Consider the following 10,819-nt stretch of genomic DNA (forward strand, 5'->3'; position numbering starts at 1 on the left):
ATTTTTCAGGAGGTTAAATCTTTCATGCAGCCATTTGCTGACCCATTATCCTCTGTTAAGACCCAACTGAGTGATTTAGGTAAAAGGCTGTCTAATACAGAACAAGAGAACCAAACTTCAGCTCTTTCAGTTTTCTCCTCCTTTCCTACAATTACTCCAGTCTCAGCTACAGTTACTTCTAGTTCCGCTCTATCATTACCAGTTTCAGTAGAATGTCTTCAACATCGCCATTGCTCTAGCTTTTGGTTCCGTCTCCCCATCCAAAGCTAGGCGGCATTCAATATCTCCGCCAATTCGGCGCAGTATAATTGAAGGTAAGGAATTTATCTTGTGTCTTTACTTATGGCAACATCAGAATTCCTAGATCACAGAGTTGTGGATTACTGAGATCTGTCAGTTACATTAAAATCTAGAGATCCCAGATTACTTAAAAATCTAACATGGGGGGAATTCGTCCTTGCTTTCTCCATATTTAGAGATGTGCTATGCTCTGTTTATCCTAACCGCAGAGCTGAATTAGACTCCTATGAGTATTATATCATGGAATTGTCTGTCAGATACGGAGGGACTATGTTCTTCAAATGTCATAAAGCGTTCTCAGCAAAAGCAGCAGCCACATTGGCATCGGACAACCGTTTAATTAATTCGGCTAATCTCGATCCCGATTTATTTAACCGGATTTTCGTCGGCTTCAAAGCTAACGCATGCAGGGTCTGCACTTCCACAGGTCATCCCTCTGCCCTGTCTGCTATAGTATTGTGACAGAAATACAATGAGTTCTGGTTGTAAATCCCCCTCTCGACCTGGGAGGGTGCTAAATAGTGAAAACAAAAGTATCTGGACGGGCTGACCTGACAGTTAATTCCCGAGGTCGGGAAGTTGGTCAGTCTGGATGGAAGTGAGACACTGTTGCAGGAACGTATTGGCCCAGAAGGTAAACAAGGTAGCAGCTGCAAGTAATAGACTCAGCTGGAATCGTTTACCAAGGGATCATGCAGGGTAGTATAAAAGGGGCCAGAGAAACACTAATCTTTTCCTTCGCTTGGGTTGTGTACATAAACCTGGAAGGACTGAGAGCTGCAGTAGGAACTGCCTAAGAATAATAGAGAGTGTTTGTTTGTTTTTGTGTCTTAGTAATTGTCTTGTTTATTGAATCACCAGACGGCTAAACACGTTCCGGAGCTGTCACTTTTGGGCCAGCACAAGCCAGAACTGCACTGCACGAACTGTCACCAAATAGCCTGTTATCACCCACCACTAGCACTACTACATGAACCCGGGACTGGTGACCGTGTTTTAGTATTGTGGGGTGGATAACGATATTGTTTGGGACCTGTTTGTTTGGCTCCACATTGTTGTGTATTGTAGAGCGTTTTTTTTTTTGGTCACCAGACCCGGATTATAATTAAAACCCCTGTTTCCTACCGGATTACAATTATTTGTGATTTATTCTGCACTGCATCACCTCTACACCTGTTCACAATCAGCGGCCAAGAGTCTAAAGCAGCACCTGGTACCACCGCTAATTATTCAAACAGATCTTCTTTTCCTAATCCAATCCATTCCTCGGCTCTACCTGATCAATCCACAAGACAAATATAGGTGCAGAATTAAATTTGCAGGAGGAAGACAAATTTGTAATAACTTCAACACCGGTTTCTGTTCAAACAGGCAATGTAATTTCTTCATATGTGCAGCAATTGTGGAGATGCTCACGCCAACTCAGTCTGCCCTTTAAATCACAAGTGATTTTCTCCTGTGCTCATAGTCTCCACATAACATTCCAGCTTTATATAATAAATTAAAAAATCATCCTGGTATTAATTTCACCAATTACTTAATTGATGGATTAAAAAACGGGTTTTCAACCGGTCTCACACAGATTCCTCCTTTCTCATTTCAAAGTAAAAATCTTCACTCTGTTAACACTATGTAACACAATTTTTGTTCCTGGGTAGTAAGTGTTATTTCCTAATTGCTTATGCCTCAAAAGTATAGAAAATGGCTATTATTCCCCACAAACTTTGCTTTTGTGACCAGGACAGTGATATTTTGAAATTTACCTATTTCCAATGAGAAAATGGGCGAATTTGTGTCTTTTCATTCACATAAAGTCAGACAAAAACAACATATGAATCCAAATTAACATGTATTTATACTAAAGTAATACAAAAATGACTACAAAAGATTTAGAAGTGAGTAGTTTTTTGAGATTTACGATTATACTGTAAATCACTTTCACGAATCAGCCCCCAAATGTAGTCTCCCATCATGTTCTCGTTATACTGTCCTATGTAGCGATGTTTAAAATCCAGCATATCCTAGTGGAAGCGCTCGCCTTGCTCCTCTGAGTACACTCCCATTTTCTCTTTGAATTTATCAAGATGAGCATCAAGGATATGGACTTTGAGGGACATCCTATAGCCCATTGTGCCGTAGTTCTTCACCAGAGTCTCAACCAGCCCCACATAGTTTTTGGCCTTGTGATTGCCCAGGAAGCCCCCAACCACTGCGACAAAGCTGTTCCAAGCTGCTTTCTCCTTACTAGTGAGCTTCTTGGGGAATTTATTGCACTCCAGGATCTTCTTTATCTGTCGTCTGACGAAGACACCGGCTTTGACCTTTGCCTCAGACAGCTTAGGGAAGAAGTCTTGAAGGTACTTGAAGGCTGGCGACACCTTATCTAGAGCTTTGACAAATTGTTTCATAAGGCCCAATTTGATGTGCAGTGGTGGCATCAGCACCTTCCGGGGGTCCACCAGTGGCTCCCACTTGACATTGTTCCTCCCCACAGAGAACTCGATCCACTGTGGCCAGTCCCGCCTGTGGTAATGCGCCTTGGTGTCCCTGCTGTCCCAAAGGCAAAGATAGCAGGGAAACTTGGTAAAACCTCCTTGGAGACCCATCAGGAATGACACCATTGCAGCCTCTTGATGCCATCTCAGAAAAATGCAGATATGTATCCACTTAGGCAGCTGGAACTAAATTGAATTGGTGGGCTTAAGGCCCCTGTATTTATACTACTATTTATATTACTGGAAAGTTCTAGAAAGTTCTAGAAGTTACTCCAAGTTTACTCAGCAATGAATCTATCTGGAATGTTCTGGAAAATAGGTGAATTTCAAAATATCACTGTCCTGGTCACAAAAGCAAAGTTTGTGGGGAATAATAGCCATTTTCTATACTTTTGAGGCATAAGCAATTAGGAAATAACACTTACTACCCAGGAATCAAAAAAAGAAAAAAAATTGTTACACAGTGTAATCAAGATCCAGAGTCAGGTCAATTTCTCATTGAAAATTAAATTATAAAAGGATTTATAGTAGGCCCTTTTTTGCTCCTCCTTTTCCAGTCTATAGAATAAATTCTTTTGTCATAGCAACTCGTAAAATGTTGGGGGAAAAGCGTCTTATCATTGCTTTATCAGCTCCGCGGGGTTCAAGTGTCAGCAGCATCAACTCGTTTATTCCGCAAGATCAATTTTCTCTTCATTCAATTCAATTCATTCGATTAAATTAGCAGGTCGTGGTTCCTGGCTTGCTAAAACAGATATATCAGATGCATTTAAGGTAATGCCAATCCATCCTTCTCTTTGCCACCTGTTTGGTATATGCTGAGAAGGAAAATTTTACTTTGCCACTCAATTAACTTTCAGCTGCCGCAGCATCCCAAGGATATTTGACACTCTGTCTGAAGCATTATGCTGGATACTGCTCAATGTCTACCATGCCTAATCTCAAGAGTGTGTTTTCATCCCGCTCTCAGAGGAAAAAACTATCGGCCCCTTTCATTCTCTGGAATTCCTTGGAATCATTCTGGACAAAGAAAAATTCCAAGCCAGCCTCCCTGAGTCCAAACTCTATCACATTCGATTTCTTATTCAGAACTTTCAGATTAGTAAAACAATCAGAAAACGTGCTCTGCTTTCATTGCTGGGTCACTTCAATTTTGCAATTCACATTATTCCCCAAGGGAGGACATTACTATCTCGTCTACTTGCTCTTGCATCAACAGCAAAAAAATTGGACTCTTACATTAATATTTCATCAGAAACTAGGAAAGCTATTAAAATGTGGTCTGCTCTTATTCAGCATTGGAACTGCTTATCCATTTTTTATGACGATTTCATCTCAGCACCGCACGACATGGCTTTGTTCATAGAAGCATCATCTCTTGGATTCGGAAGTCTTTAAAAGAATGAATGTTTTTTTCCAGTATATGGCCCCTGGAAATTGAAAATCTATCTCCACAGCTAACATCCACAGCTCTTCTTGAGATTTATCCAATAGTTGCAGCAGCCCAGCTATGGGGTCATCTCTGGTCCAAAAATCTACTTAATTCAGCTCAAGATTACATGGCTTCAGCACTTGCTCCTTCTACCAGATCTTCTTACTCCTACAGGTTGGGCTTGTTATGTAACCTTCTGCTCTCAAAATAGGAGCAATCGTACTTCTTTTAATCAGAATTGGATCATGGCTTTTATAGTCAATGCAGGATTATCTGCACCTGGCACCAGTTAAAATTAAATCCTATTTGTCAGGAGTTCAGCACCAGTTTCTCTTGATGTCTATTTCTTCTCCATACTTACTATCAATCCCAGCCATTCGTCTCCTCCTGCGAGGAATTTACAAGAGCTCGCCGGCTGCTTCTACCATTCGCTTGCCTCTGTTGACATTCTTGGCAGCATGATTTCAATTCTCCGTCATGGCTATTTTTCTCCAATTGATGACTAACCATGGCAGCATTATGTCTTTCTGCATTTTTTGGTTTTTGAGATGCTCTGAATGTACAGTCCCTTCTATTTCCAGTTTTCCCACTTTAGGTATTCGCTGCAGTGACCTTACTCATATTCTGGATTTTCATTTTATTCTCTTTCTTCGCATTTCAAAAACTGATCAGCTTCGGCAAGGACAATGTATTCAACTTTCAAAAATTGACTGTCCTCTATGCCCATATTCTTTCATGCTGAAATACATTACAGAACGTAATCCTAAATCTCCTTCTAATCCCCTGTTCATCAATGCAAGTGGGTCTGTTGTTTCAAGGCATTGGTTTTCTTCTCAGCTCACCACTTTGGTTTCCAGAGCAGGTCACTCCCTGCAATTCTACACTCAGCATTCATTCAGAATTGGGGCAGCCACTTCAGCAGCAGGTGCAAAGATTAACCAGCATCTAATCAAAAATATGGGTCACTGGACCTCATCAGCAGTCGAAGTTTACATTCGTTCATCACCAGCCGAAATAGCATCTGCCCATCAGTCCACTGCTAGTATGTCCGGAACAGGGACAAACTTTCTGCCTGGGCTGCTGAAGGTTTCCTCCTTTAAAATAAAATAAATTAAAATGATATAAAATTAAATAAAATAAAGTTTTTTATTTTTTTTCCATCCCACTGTGCAGAGGGTCTTCACATAGTCAGTAGGGTATAGTTACTAACCCCTGTGTCTCATTAAGCTTTTTTCTTTTGTGTTAAATGTTTTCTTTCTTTTTATATGCATTGGCAGTTCTCTTTTTTTCTTCCTATAAATGTTTTCAGCGGAGAGCCGAGGGTCCATCTTTTGGGTGGTTAGTGATTCCACTTTCTCCAGCCCTTTGTTAAGTGTCGCTTCATTTACCTCATAGAGGAGGGTTCTCAGTGAGTCAGAGGGGAACCCCGGCCAAACCCCTCCTTTAGCATGCATGATCCTTTGTCTACTTCTCTTTAAAGCTCTGATGCCTCTTTTCATGTGAGGACCCCAAGCGGCAGAACCCCACTTGTTTGTTGGGTCGTCTCAAAGTCGGTGACCCCCCCCCCCACTTCTATTATGTTGGGCTTTTTGAAGAGGTGGAACACCTCACTCTGTGTGTATTAATATCTTCTAATTTTGTTTTCTGGTGCCCTTCTTTGTATGTCGGGTCACCTCAAAGACAATGGCCTCCCTCCTGTATGTCGGGTATCCTCAGCGACGGAACCCCCCTACTGTATACGTTGAGTCATTGAAGAGTCGGAACCTCTTATGTGTTAATATTACAAACCAATGTTTTTCTTTCTGATTCGTAAGCCTCTTTGTTTGTCGTGTCATCTCAGAGACGGTGACCCCCCTCCTATTAGTCGGGTTCCTCAATGACGGATCCCCTCTTATATGTGTAGGGCCCTTGAAGGACAGAGCCTCTCTTTATATGTTATTCGTTACTAACTTTATGTCCTAAAACATCTCAGCAAGTGGCCTTGTACCGCCCTGTGAATAGTGAATATGGTTATTGCCAATAATGGCATCCGTCTCAAAGAAATTCAAAGTGCCGTGCCGCAAAATCAAGACATGTTTGCAAATGTGCATGCAGTAAGCCTGTCTACTATAGATAGGGTTTTGAAGAGAAATCAGCTGCGTATGAAGCAAATGTACAAGGTCCCTTTTGAGAGGAACAGCAACAGAGTGATGGAGATCAGGTACCAATATACACAGGTAAGGCCTCTTGAAAGCTCAGTTATTTCTTTACTTGCAATACCTCCTTGCTAACACTTAGTTTTGGAATACAGTAACAAACATTGTTGATTTACTATTGTATTGAATCTTTTGCAGAGAATAATGGCGCTGGAGGCCAATGCATCCCCTCATGTGTTTGTGTATGTGGACGAGGCGGGGTTCAACGTGGCTGTGGAGATGTGGGAGAAATATCATTGGTCACAGAGCCATGGTGAATGTGTCAGGACAGCTTGGGGGAAACATCACAATGTGCACGGCAATAGCTGAAAATGGTGTAATTGCACACATCCCCACCCTTGGACAATACAACACTGTTGGCCTTTTGGCATTTTTGGATGCTCTCTGTAACAGCCTTATACCCGTGCACACTGCAATATATTAGAAATAAACAAACATTCATAATTTTCCTGATACACCTTCTTTTTTAATATCATCTTTGAGTAATTTGTCTGCTGGTATTAAGTAAATCCATTCATTAATGCGTTTATTTCAAAACAAAAAAAAAAGCTTTCCTTCCCTCACCTTTAAAATTGAATACCAATCAATGCATGGAGTGTTTTAAGAGCCATATGTTTCTGTCATACTGGGTGCTAATATTTTTACTGCTAGATTGCCATACAAAGGCCATAAACTGACAATGAGAATGTATGTTTAAAAATGTTCTGAGTAATATACGCTCATACCTTTAAATATACAGTATATTTTAGCAAAACTAGAGCCTTAGCACAGCTCTTTGTGGGGGGAGATGGGCAATACAGGACACAGCTGTCTGCCCTAAAAACACTGGGTAGAGTTTCAAAGGGTTTTATTTTTAAGTTCGCAATCAATTAAAGGGAAATAATTTATCTTTGGTATACCCACATGTGTATCTCCTATTAAATGTTTATCATAAATTAAGTTTGAGAAATGAATCACAGTCATGGATTTGTCAAAATTCTAGTACATCTTCTCCTGTGTACAGATGTAAAATTTAAACACAAATTAAACAACAACCCTGTGTTTTTTGTTTGTGTGGTTATAAAAATGTAACACGTTGTGTTTGAGCATGTCCAGTGATAATCAACATCGTTGTGCAAAGCTTTGAGCAACAGTCTGAACCATTCAGTTCCAGTCTTGCCCAAGAGACAATAAGAGACACTCTGCACACATGTATTCACTTATATTAGCGGGACAAATCACATTTTTAATATTGAATTTTGTGTGTGTGTGTGTGTGTGTGTGTGTGTATATATATATATATATATATATATATATATATATATATATATATATATATATATATATGTAGACACACACACACACACACACACACACACTACCGTTCAAAAATTTGGGGTCACTTAGAAATTTCCTTGTTTTCGAAAGAAAAGCAAATTTTTTGTCCATTAAAATAACATCAAATTGATCAGAAGTACAGTGTAGACATTGTTAATGATGTAAATGACTATGGTAGCTGGAAAAGGCTACAATTGTAATTGTAAGAGGCCCATTACACCGTGTAACAATTTATTTTTTTTTGTTCCTGGGTAGTAAGTGTTATTTCCTAATTGCTTTCCTAAAATGACTACAAAAGATACAGTAAATACAGTATAATCGTAAATCTCGAAAAACTACTCACTTCTAAATCTTTTGTAGTCATTTTTGTATTACTTTAGTATAAATACATGTTAATTTGGATTCATATGTTGTTTTTTTCTGACTTTATGTGAACGAAAAGACACACATTTGCCTGTTTTCCCATTGGAAATAGTGATATTTTGAAATATCACTGTCCTGGTCACAAAAACAAAGTTTGTGGGGAATAATAGCCATTTTCTATACTTTTGAGGCATAAGCAATTAGGAAATAACACTTACTACCCAGGAACAAAAATTGTGTTACATAGTGTTATCAGCAACCATCAGTCCTGTGTTCCAATGGCACGTTATGTTTGTTAATCCAAGTTTATCATTTTAAAAGGCTAATTGATCATTAGAAAACCCTTTTGCAATTATGTTAACTCAGCTGAAAACTGTTGTGCTGATTAAAAAAGCAATAAAACTGGCCTTCTTTACACTAGTTGAGTGTCTGGAGCATCAGCAATTGTGGGTTCGATTACAGGCTCAAAATGACCAGAAACAAAGAACTATTCTTGTTCTGGGAAATGAAGGCTATTCCATGGGAGAAATTGCCAAGAAACTGAAGTACAACGCTGTGTACTACTCCCTTCACAGAACAGTGCAAACTGGCTCTAACCAGAATAGAAAGAGGAGTGGGAGGCCCCAGTGCACAACTGAGCAAGAGGACAAATACATTAGAGTGTCTAGTTTGAGAAACAGACACCTCACAGGTTCTCAACTGGCAGCTTCATTAAATAGTACCCGCAAAACACCAGTCTCAACATCAACAGTGAAGAGGCGACTCCGGGATGCTGGCCTTCTAGGCAGAATTGCAAAGAAAAAGCCATATCTCAGACTGGCCAATAAAAAGAAAAGATTAAGATGGGCAAAAGAACACAGACACTGGACAGAGGAAGATTGGAAAAAAGTGTTATGGACAGACGAATTTAAGTTTGAGGTGTTCGGATCACAAAGAAGAATATTTGTGACACGCAGACCAAATGAAAAGATGCTGGAAGAGTGCTTGACGCATGGTGGAGGCAATATGATGATCTGGGGGTGCTTTGGTGGTGGTAAAGTGGGAGATTTGTACAGGGTAAAAGGGATCTTGAAGAAGGAAGGCTAGCACTCCATTTTGCAACGACATGCCATATTCTGTGGACAGTGCTTGATTGGAGCCAATTTCCTCCTACAACAGGACAATGACCCAAAGCACAGCTCCAAGCTATGCAAGAACTATTTAGGGAAGAAGCACTCAGCTGGTATTCTGTCTGTAATGGAGTGGCCAGCACAGTCAACGAATCTCAACCCTATTGAGCTGTTGTGGGAGCAGCTTGACCGTATGATACTTAAGACGTGCCCATCAAGCCAATCCAACTTGTGGGAGGTGCTTCAGGAAGCATGGGGTGAAATCTTTTCAGATTACCTCAACAAATTGACAACTAAAATGCCAAAGGTCTGCAAGGCTGTAATTGCTGAAAATGGAGGATTCTTTGACGAAAGCAAAGTTTGAAGGACACAATTATTATTTCAATTAAAAATCATTATTTCTTTGAACAGTCCAAACTTTTATAGTATGTATATATATATATATATATATATATATATATATATATATATATATATATATATATACATATATATATATATGTGATAGAATTGCACCTCACCACCAGTTCGTTGCCCCTTAAAAATGTAGACTCAGATACGGAAATTGAATTTTTTAGCACTTACGCACACTTTTTAATAAACACAAAACACAAATAATCAAGCAAAACAAAACAAAACCTAATTCCGTTTTGGAGCTCTGACTATACATTAACAGGTCGCTGACTAACACTCAGGATGGCTAAGCCGTTTAACTGACATAAAACAGCACCAAACAAACCACACTGGTTTAACACAGCACTTACACACACACATATATATATATATATATATATGCTTTTTTTATTTAAAATAAATATGAATATGAATGAATACTGTGCGGGGTGATGTAGTAGATGCAACAGTATGCAAACAAATCCATATATAGTAATAGTAGCCAACAGTAAATACATAGGCTTGCCTAAATGTAAAACAACTTGATTCATAATTGCTGCTTGGCAGTGCTGCACCAACCTTACTCTATATGCCCTGGCTTCTCATATCTAAATCTTATCACCTGGATAGGGTGTGTTGGTTCCAAGGCGAGGTCCTTCAGTTTGAAAACTTAAGATTTTACTGAAAAACTGCTGTTTATCATTTCATTTTCTATTGCCTCTTATTTGGGCCCAATGAAACATATAAGAAAATAATTTATAGGTGTACCTACACAAGCAATATGTTTTCATTTTACACTGTAACCTAAAATGCATATTAGTTTTGGCATTATCTAAATTGTAGTTACCGTTAATAATTACAAAATAATCAAATATGCCATGTTCTAGTTCTTTAAGAACAGATTGTTATGTTTATTTTTATTATTATTAGTATTATTATTGTTGTTATTTCAATGTATTTTCTATTATTAGCGCAGATGTGTGACAGCACAGCAGGATGTGTGTTGTGTGGGCAGTATTAGGTGGCAGGGAGGGAGTTAAAATCTTCCCTGCAAAAACACACATGGGAATGTGGCTGGAGCTGTCAATTGAATAAATGTTTAAATGATTATTTAAGGATCCAGCCACAGGGGTATAAAATAGGTGTAGTGAGAATTAATGATGGTGAGAATTTTTGTTGGTGAAGGTGAGGGTTTTGTGTGCTGTGGTGTAAATA

Source organism: Polyodon spathula, chromosome 11 (assembly GCF_017654505.1).
Source record: "Polyodon spathula isolate WHYD16114869_AA chromosome 11, ASM1765450v1, whole genome shotgun sequence".
Classification (NCBI taxonomy): Eukaryota; Metazoa; Chordata; class Actinopteri; order Acipenseriformes; family Polyodontidae; genus Polyodon; species Polyodon spathula.